Source organism: Schistocerca americana, chromosome 2, assembly GCF_021461395.2.
Source record: "Schistocerca americana isolate TAMUIC-IGC-003095 chromosome 2, iqSchAmer2.1, whole genome shotgun sequence".
Taxonomy (NCBI): domain Eukaryota; kingdom Metazoa; phylum Arthropoda; class Insecta; order Orthoptera; family Acrididae; genus Schistocerca; species Schistocerca americana.
In genome coordinates this window covers 785,892,753-785,903,974 of record NC_060120.1, presented here as the reverse complement: position 1 = coordinate 785,903,974, position 11,222 = coordinate 785,892,753, and positions in this window count along the sequence as shown.

Below are 11,222 nucleotides of genomic sequence, written 5' to 3'. Positions count from 1 at the left end.
ATGGGACGAAATCGAGTGCTCAGTTCGTGGTCATCATCCTGCGCCAGCAACACTTTCCCAACTATGGACGGCTATAGGCACAGCATAGTTCAATACTTCTGCATGGGACTTCCATTGACCAGTCCATGCCACTTCGAGGTGCTGCACTATGCTGGGCTGAAGGAGGTCCGACGTGACATCAGGAGGTATCTCGAGACTTTTGTCACCTCGGTGTAATCCAGATACTGAAAAAAATAGAAACGAAAAATAAATAAATTCTTCACAGTCCTGTCTTTTCACCTTGTTCTGTTTCAGAGTTGACGTTGGTTTGCAGTAGGGTTTTGGAGCATATACTGTATTCAAACATTATGAATCACCTCGAAGGGAACGATCTATTGATACGTAATCAGCATGGTTTCAGAAAACATCGTTCTTGTGCAACGCAGCTAGCTCTTTATTCGCACGAAGTAATGGCCGCTATCGACAGGGGATCTCAAGTTGATTACGTATTTCTAGATTTCCGGAAAGCTTTTGACACCGTTCCTCACAAGCGACTTCTAATCAAGCTGCGGGCCTGTGGGGTATCGTCTCAGTTGTGCGACTGGATTCGTGATTTCCTGTCAGGAAGGTCGCAGTTCGTAGTAATAGACGGCAAATCATCGAGTAAAACTGAAGTGATATCAGGTGCTCCCCAGGGAAGCGTCCTGGGACCTCTGCTGTTCCTGATCTATATAAATGACCTGGGTGACAATCTGAGCAGTTCTCTTAAGTTGTTCGCAGATGATGCTGTAATTTACCGTCTAGTAAGGTCATCCGAAGACCAGTATCAGTTGCAAAGCGATTTAGAAAAGATTGCTGTATGGTGTGGCAGGTGGCAGTTGACGCTAAATAACGAAAAGTGTGAGGTGATCCACATGAGTTCCAAAAGAAATCCGTTGAAATTCGATTACTCGATAAATAGTAGAATTCTGAAGGCTGTCAATTCAACTAGGTACCTGGGTGTTAAAATTACGAACAACTTCAGTTGGAAAGACCACATAGATAATATTGTGGGGAAGGCGAGCCAAAGGTTGCGTTTCATTGGCAGGACACTTAGAAAATGCAACAAGTCCACTAAAGAGACAGCTGACACTACACTCGTTAGTCCTCTGTTAGAATATTGCTGCGCGGTGTGGGATCCTTACCGGGAGGGTTTGACGGAGGACATCGAAAGGGTGCAAAAAAGGGCAGCTCGTTTTGTATTATCACGTAATAGGGGAGAGAGTGTGGCAGATATGATACGCGAGTTGGGATGGAAGTCATTAAAGGAAAGACGTTTTTAGTCGCGGCGAGATCTATTTACGAAATTTCAGTCACCAACTTTCTCTTCCGAATGCGAAAATATTTTGTTGAGCCCAACCTACATAGGTAGGAATGATCATCAAAATAAAATAAGAGAAATCGGGGCTCGAACAGAAAGGTTTAGGTGTTCGTTTTTCCCGCGTGCTGTTCGGGGGTGGAATGGTAGGGAGATAGTATGATTTTTGTTCGATGAACCCTCTGCCAAGCATTTAAATGTGAATTGCAGAGTAATCATGTAGTTGTAGATGTAGATATAGAGTTTCTTTGCCTTTGTCTTTATACACATCTGCAACGTCTTCTGGTGTTCACACGAGAGCATTATTGAAGGCTCGCGTTTTCCGCCTGTCATCTTCATTTTCAAGATTCTGAACTTAGTACTCGCTTTATTCTTTCATACGTGGCTGTTCTAATAATCTAAATTTCTGGGTTCCTCTCGGATGAATATACTAGGACACACTTGCGGCTGTTCGTTCCCATCGGATTTGCTGCGTACGCTGTACTGTGAACTAAAAGCTAAAAGTACATGTACAAGAAGAATTTAAAATTCTCAGAAACGGAGAAGGCAGTTTACGCTTACTTAAGAATTATTCGTAGGAGTGAGGCATATAACGCAATCAGCACTGTAGAACTGCCGCTACTTTCGGAGCGAGCAGACGGTCCGTATCATTTCGAAGTCAAATGTAGGTTCGTTAGAGCGGCCTCAGCCCGCCGCTAGCTGTGAGGCCTCCCCCTGAAAAGAGTAATCTCCTGCTGGCAGCGCCGCAATTCTTCGCAAATTACCAGCACCAGGGCCGCTCCTCTCCCCGCCATATTTCCTGGACTGCGGCTCAATTCGAGAAGCGGCCCGCCCCTGGCCGGCATAATTCATCGCTGCCTCGCCCCGGCACGCCTCCCCTTTTGGCCGACAGGCCGCCTTCTTCTGCGGACCCCTTGGGGACTCTTTTCGCGGCTCCTCGCCCCCATTCTCAGTCGCCGCCAAGAAAGAGTCTTTCCTGTCAGCTGGAGGTGAACCACACAGACTGACACTCGACAGCTCACGCCCCCAAACGCCGCAACAATAAGGTACAGTTCCTCCTCTCGACAGTCTTACAAATGTCAGCAACAAATTCCACTCTTATGCACTGAGTTCCCAAATATTAGATTGGTGCATCAGTTCGTAGCGTTTTTGTTCTGTATGTTGGTATTCCGGTTGCTAAAGGTTTATTTATGGGGTGTCATTTTTTATTTTTAGTTCACTGTTGCTGTTTGAGATAACTGTCATTTTGTCATTTGGAGATAGTTAGTGGAATGGTTCAAATGGCTCTGAGCACTATGGGACTTAACATCTGAGGTCACAAGTCCCCTAGAACTTAGAACTACTTAAACCTAACTAACCTAAGGACATCACACACATCCATGCCCGAGGCAGGATTCGAACCTGCGACCGTAGCGGTCGCGTTGATCCAGACTGTAGCGCCTAGAACCGCTCGGCCACTCCGGCCGGCTTAGTTAGTGGATCTGTAGACACTAGAAAACTGAGCGCCACGAAGAGAAATCGGAATACTATCAACATATTCTTCTGTTTATTTTCAGTAGAGACGTGACAGCAGCGGACGCAGCCAGAAATATTGGTGCCATATATAGAGATAACATCACTGCACAGAGCATTACAAGATAATGTTTTTCTCGTTTTAAGACGGATCGTGTTCACATTAGTGACTCTGCACTTTCAGGTAAGACCTTCAGGGTTTGATGAGGACACGTTAAAGGCATTGATCCACAATGATCCACGACATTAACTGGCAGATGTGAAGAACTGTGATCATTTAAGTCTCGTATGATATTTGCATGGAATGGATAAGGTTCCAAAAATCGGGTGTACACATACCACATTCTCTACCAAAATACATAGACTACTGGCCATTAAAATTGCTACACCATGAAAATGACGTGCTACAGACGCGAAATTTAACCAATAGGAAGAAGATGCTGTGATATGCAAATGATTAGCTTTTCAGAGCATTCACAGAAGGTTGGCGTCGGTGGCGACACTTACAACGTGCTCGCATAGGGAAAGTTTCCAACCGAGTTATCATACACAAACAGCAGTTGACCGGCGTTGCCTGGTGAAACGTTGTTGTGATGCCTTGTGTAAGGAGGAGAACTTTGATAAAGGTCGGAATGTAGCCTATCGCGGTTGCGATTTATCGTATCGCGACACTGCTGCTCGCGTTGGTCGAGATCCAATGACTGTTAGCAGAATATGGAATCGGTGGGTTCAGGAGGGTAATACAGAACGCCGTGCGGGATCCCAACGGCCTCGTATCACTAGCAGTCGAGATGACAGGCATCTTATCCGCACGGCTGTAACGGATTGTGCAACCACGTCTCGATCCCTGAGTCAACAAATGGGAACGTTTGCAAGACAGCAACCATCAGCACGAACAGTTCGACGACGTTTGCAGTAGCATTGACTGTCAGCTCGGAGACTATGGCTGCGGTTACCCTTGACGCTGCATCACAGACAGGAGCGCGTGCGATGGTGTACTCGACGACGAACCTGGATGCACGGATGGCAAAACGTCAGTTTTTCGGATGAATCCAGGTTCTGTTTACAGCATCATGAACGTCGCATCCGTGTTTGCCGACATCGCGGTCGCGGTAAACGCACATTGGATGCGTGTATTCGTCATCGCCATACTGGCGTATCACGGGGCGTGATGCTATGGGGTGCCATTGGTTACACGTCTCGGTCACCTCTTGTTCGCATTGACGGCACTTTGAAAAGTGGACGTTACATTTCAGATGTGTTACGACCCGTGGCTCTAACCGTCATTCGATCCCTGCGAAACCCTACGTTTCAGCAGGATAACGCACGACCGCATGTTGCAGGTCCTGTACGGGCCTTTCTGGATACAGAAAATGTTCGACTGCTGCCCTAGCCAGCACATTCTCCAGATCTCTCACCAATTGAAAACGTCTGGTCAATGGTGGCCGAGCAACTGGCTCGTCACAATAAGCGAATCACTACTCTTGATGAACTATGGTATCGTGTTGAAGCTGCATGGGCAGCTGTACCTGTACACGCCATCCAAGCTCTGTTTGACTCAATGCCCAGGCGTATCAAGGCCAGAATTACGGCCAGAGGTAGTTGTTCTTGGTACTGATTTCTCAGGATGTATGCACCCGAATTGCGTGAAAATGTAATCACGTGTCAGTTCTAGTATAATATGTTTGTTCAATGAATACCCGTTTATCATCTGCATTTCTTCTTGGTGTAGCAATTTTAATGGCCAGTAGTGTAAATCAGTTGTGGGCCATATGAACATATCTGCTTGCTCGTCGCCAGTTACCTCGCGAACAACAGTGACAGTTTCTATCGTCCTCACTACTGGTGACAAAGGATGTTGTCTTTATGTTAACATAAGGGAAAGGAGGGAATGTTTGAGCCGAAAAGAAGCAGCATCTCCCTGACAAAGACCTGCGCGCGAATACAAAAGGTAGTGTTATGCATCTGGTGGAACAGCGACGGTGTGCTATGCTGCGAATTGCCTCCCCGAGGTGTCACCATCACTGGTGACAATATCATCTGAGAGTTCTTGCAGGCCCAGTCCAAGAACAACGACCAGGAAGACTGCCTGAAGTAGTGCTACTCCACGATAACGGCCGCCTGCATTTTCCTCGGCAGACATAAAGCACTGTACAGCAGTTGGGTTGGGAAGTGATTGCACACCCACCTCAAACACCTGATCTTGCGCCCTCAGATTTTCACGGTTTCCGCTCTCTATCGGACAACCTACAAGGAACTTCCTTTCCGGATGAAAATGCGCTCCGAATACGGCTGGACGAGCTCTTCGCTTCAAAACCACGTGATTTCTACTGTCACGGAATTGAAACCTCACCCCAGCGTTGGCAGACATTTGAATAGAGAAGGAAAATATATTACTGATGACCAAAGTCTCTGTTATGTCTGTCAGTTGTGTTTATTAAGCTTACCGAAAAACGCTGTGAAACTATAGACCAACCTAATAAAAGATGCGGAGTAAATCAGTCATTGTTGGTGAGAAATGCAACCATCGATAAATACTTTTAAAATACTTTATTTCACTTCCCAGTTTTCGGGCAGTCATGCCCATTTTGAGATATTCTGGTCAGCAGTATGTCGTCCGCTTCTGCACTGCACAAGAATATTTGAACATTTTGTGCCACTTTTTTTCAGATAGTAATAACATGCTTATGTCCTCTCATTTACTTAAATATAATTTGACACAGTTGGATACACTTACATGTGTTCCAGTTTGTCTAACTATGGTCATAATACTTTTCTAGGGTAATAAAGAGGCTGTTATAGAGTAAAAAGCAAGCGGTATTCTAGACAAATAACTGTTGTTGTTGTCGTCTTCAGTCCTGAGACTGGTTTGATGCAACTCTCGATGTTACTCTATCCTGTGCAAGCTTCTTCATCTCCCAGTACCTACTGCAACCTACATCCTTCTGAATCTCATTAGTATATTCATCTCTTTATCTCCCTCTACGATTTTTACCCTCCACGCTGCCCTCCAATACTAAATTCGTGATCCCTTGATGCCACAGAACATGTCCTACCAACCGATCCCTTCTTCTAGTCGAGTTGTGCCACAAACTTCTCTTCTCCCCAATCCTATTCAGTACCTCCTCATTAGTTATATGATCTACCCATCTAATCTTCAGCATTCTTCTGTAGCATTATATTTCGAAAGCTTCTATTCTCTTCTTGTCCAAACTATTTATCGTCCAAGTTTCACTTCCATACGTGGCTACACTCCATACAAATATCTTCTGAAACGACTTCCTGACACTTGACTCTATACTCGATATTAACAAATTTCTCTTCTTCAGAAACGCTTTCCTTGCCATTGCCAGTCTACATTTTATATCCTCTCTACTTCGACCATCACCAGGTTTTCGCTCCCCAAATATCAAAACTCGTTTACTACTATAAATGTCTCATTTCCTAATCTAATTCTCTCAGCATCACCCGACCTAATTTGACTACATTCCATTATCTTCATTTTGCTTTTGATGATGTTCATCTTATAACCTCCTTTCAAGACACTGTCCATTCCATTCAACTGCTCTTCCAAGTCCTTTGCTGTCTCTGACAGAATTACAATGTCATCGGCGAACCTCAAAGTTTTTATTTCTTCTCCTTGGATTTTAATACTTACTCCAAATCTATCTTTTGTTTCCTTTACTGCTTGCTCAATATACAGATTGAATAACATCGGGGAGAGGCTAAAACTCTGTCTCACTCCCTTCCCAACCACTGCTTCTCTTTCATGCTCCTCAACTCTTATGACTGCCATCTGGTTTATGTATAAATTGTAAATAGCCTTTCGCTCCCTGTATTTTACCACTGCCACCTTCAGAATTTGAAAGAGAGTATTCCAGTCAACATTGTCAAAAGCTTTCTCTAAGTCTACAAATGCTTAATCTATATTCTAAGACAAGTCGTAGGGTCAGTATTGCCTCAAGTGTTCCAGTATTTCTACGGAATCAAAACTGATCTTCCCCGAGGTCGGCTTCTACCAGTTTTTCCATTCGTCTGTAAAGAATTCGCGTTAGTATTTTGCAGCTGTGACTTACTAAACTGATAGTTCGGTAATTTTCGCATCTGTCAACATCTGCTTTCTTTGGGATTGGAATTATTATATTATTCTTGAAGTCTGAGGGTATTTCGCCTGTCTCATACATCTTGTTCACGAGATGGTAGAGTTTTGTCGGGACTGGCTCTCCCAAGGCTGTCAGTAGTTCTAATGGAATGTTGTCTACTCTCGGGGCCTTGTTTCGACTTAGGTCTTTCAGTGTTCTGTCAAACACATTGCGCAATATCATATCTCCCATTTCATCTTCATCTGCATTCGCTCCCATTTCCATAATATTGTACTCAATTACATCGCCCTATATACTCCTTCCACCTTTCTGCTTTCCTTTCTTTGCTTAGAACTGGGTTTGCATCTGAGTTGATATTCATACAAGTGGTCCTCGTTTCTCCAAAGGTCTCTTTAATTTTCATGTAGGCAGTATCTATCTTACCCTAGTCAGATAAGCCTCTACATCCTCACATTTGTCCTCTAGCCATCCCTGATTAGCCATTTTGCACTTCCTGTCTATCTCATTTTTGAGACGTTTGTATTCCTTTTTGCCTGCTTCATTTACTGCATTTTTATATTTTCTCTTTTCATAAATTAAATTAAATATTTCGTCTGTTACCCAAGGATTCTACTAGCCTTCGTCTTTTTACCTACTTCATCCTATGCTGCCTTCACTACTTCATCCCTCAAAGCTATCAAAAAATGGTTCAAATGGCTCTGAGCACTATGGGACTCAACTGCTGAGGTCATTAGTCCCCTAGAACTTAGAACTAGTTAAACCTAACTAACCTAAAGACATCACAAACATCCATGCCCGAGGCAGGATTCGAACCTGCGACCGTAGCGGTCTTGCGGTTCCAGACTGCAGCGCCTTTAACCGCACGGCCACTTCGGCCGGCTCTCAAAGCTATCCCTTCTTGCTCTACTGTATTTCTTTCCCCCATTCCTGTCAATTGTTCCCATATGCTCTGCCTGAAACTCTGTACAACCTCTGGTTTAATCAGTTTATCCATATTCCATCTCCTTAAATTCCCACCTTTTTGCAGTTTCTTCAGTTTTAATCTACAGCTCATAACCAATAGATTGTGATCAGAGTCCACATCTGCCCCTGGAAATGTCTTACAATTTAAAACCTGGTTCCTAAATCTCTGTCTTACCATTATATAATCTATCTGAAACCTTCTAGTATCTCCAGGCTTCTTCGACGTATACAACCTTCTTTCATTATTCTTGAACCAAGTGTTAGCTATGATGAACTTATGCTCTGTTCAAAATTATACCAGGCGGCTTCCTCTTTCATTTCTTAGCCCCAATCCATATTCACCTACTACGTTTCCTTCTCATCCTTTTCCTACTATCGAATTCCAGTCACCCATGACTATTAAATTTTCGTCTCCCTTCATTATCTGAATAATTTCTTTTATCTCATCATACATTGCATCAATTTCTTCGTAATCTACAGAGTTATTTGGCACATAAACTTGTACTACTATAGTAGGCGTGGACTTCCTGTCTATCTTGGCCACAATAATGCTTTCACTATGCTGTTTGAAGTAGCTTACCTGCACTCCTATTTTTTTTTATTCATTATTAAACCTACTCCTGCATTACCCCTGTTTGATTTTGTATTTATAACTCTGTATTCGCCTGACCAAAAGTCTTGTTCCACCTGCCACCGAATTTCACTAATTCCCACTATATCCAACTTTAACCTATCCATTTCCCTATTTAAAATTTCTAACCTACCTGCTCGATTAAGGGATCTGACATTCCACGCTCCGATCCGTAGAATGCGTTTTCTTTCTCCTGATAACAGCGTCCTCCTGAGTAGTCCCCGCCCGGAGATCCAAATGGGGGACTATTTTACCTCCGGAATATTTTACCCAAGAGGACACCATCATCATTTAACCATACAGTAAAGCTGCACGCCCTCGGGAAAAATTACGGCTGTAGTTTCCCTTTGCTTTCAGCCGTTCGCAGTACCAGCACAGCAAGGTTAGTGTTACAAGGCCAATTCAGTCAATCATCCAGACTGTTGCCCCTACAACTACTGAAAAGGCTGCTGCGCCTCTTCAGGAACCACACGTTTGTCTGGCCTCTCAACAGATACCCCACCGTTGTGGTTGCACCTACGGTACGACGAACTGTATCGCTGAGGCACGCAAGCCTCCCCACCAACGGTAAGGTCCATGGTTCATGGGAGGGGGATATATCACTGTGGTGCACAAATACTTCATAACATTCTTCATGTCAGCTTGAGCTTCATACATGTGCTTCCCCTGGGAAGCACGTCAGGTGGATGTGTGGGTGCGTGGACACAAAACGGATAGTCGGTACTGAGAGGTATAGTCCACTTCTCGGCACTGTTACGACCGTGCAGAAAACATCAGGTTGTAAATTATGTGACTGTTTACGGGAAGAGTGTCAGACACGGAGAAAGAACACGTAACACACTGAAGTAGTTTCATTTTAATGTACCAATTATCATAATATCTGTATCTATACCCCTATCACACTGTATATAATTTTGTTCTGTGTGAAGCTTTGAAGGCGGCCGGGGTGGCCGAGCGGTTCTAGGCGCTACAGTCTGGAAGCTCGCGACCGCTACGGTCGCAGGTTCGAATCCTGCCTCGGGCATGGATGTGTGTGATGTCCTTAGGTTAGTTAGGTTTAAGTAGTTATAAGTTCTAGGGGACTGGTGACCTCAGATGTTAAGTCCCATAGTGCTCAGAGCCATTTGAACCATTTTGAACATTTTAAAACAAATACAGAACCTTTGGAAATGCCCATATTGCATAATTTTTGACACAGAATTTGAAACTGAGCTTTATCATATGCACATCAACGTCAAAGACGCTGCTAAAAGATGTGGCTTACAGTTGAATGCCCGAAGAATTACAAAATGCAGAACAGAACGGCAGTATAGAAATCTAAACCGCTTTTCTGAAACTGTATTCTTGGATTCCAGCCAACGTTGTAAACGTGCCTTAATAAGCCTTTCGAGCATTCTTGCGACACATGAAGACAATGACATGGACTTGTCTGACGTTCGACTTCCAGTTGCCACTTTATATTGGGGAATAAGAATCTCTTTTTTTCATCTCTGTGTCATTAAAGGTTCGCAGAGATGTCAATGTACGTATGGTAGTTTAGGGAGCACAAGATAGTGAACGTAATCCATTCCTGGGGCACAGCTCATGGAGTAAAATTAAAGCAGTAACAGGCCTTGGTCACAAAAAAGAAGTCTTTTGACCTAGGTTTCGCAACTACTGTGAGTGCCTTCATCAGAAGTTAAACACTCAAACTGGCCTATAACTACTAAATTATAGGAAATTTTTTAAGTGTAAGTACTGACTAAGAGTAATAAGAAAGAAACAGTACTTACATGTCACGTATAAAATAAATATCAAGCGATAAAACTTTAGTCACAGAATTTAGAAATATAATACATGGATGGGGCTGCTGACACATGTCACTCTACAGGTAGCATCAGACTGAGACGCCCGCGTTAGCAATTGCGGGCAGGTGAACATTACACCAAGAGTGCCATCTATTTGCCGTAAATACAAACAGGCTACTTAACATCAAAATATGGACTGATGAATATTATGATGAAACTGTGAGCATAGGATATGGTCGTATATTATGCTGCTAGGGCAATAAAGGGATGACTGTGTTGTTTAGAGAGTTTGTACGCTAACATATTTTTAAATAAATAATGTGAAATGAATCAGGGTGGCACGGAGGTGCTGAAACTTGTAAGGACAAAAAAGTAGAGAAAAACGTTTGTGTTTCGCAAAAGACTATATTAGAAATACTAAATTTATTATGTAAACATGGTAAACCGACGACCAAAGGAGCTCCAAAATTGAACAAATAAAGGTTCCTTAAGTGAGTTATACGTTAGGAAGATGAAGCGTATTGAAATTAGGTCATTGAACATGCGTATACGGCGGGCTCCGATACAAATATTTAAATAAATCATTACGTCTTCATGGCGATGTCCACTTTGAAATTTATTGCTAGAATTCTAATTGACCAACTCCAAATATATTGTGTGTTTATCCGCACGCAAGTAACTCAGCCGAGCGTAAGCAGTAATGGAGCAGTTGCGGCAAGAATACAGTAAATAAACCTCCCATGCAGCGTTTCAGAAGCGGCATAAATCAGCCCCCCGTTCACGATGCATGATAATTACCGGCTGCGCAGTGCGCTGTGGAATAGGACCATAAATACTTGCTGCGCGCCTGATATATAGAAACAACCGGCAGCTGCTGACCGTCAACGCTA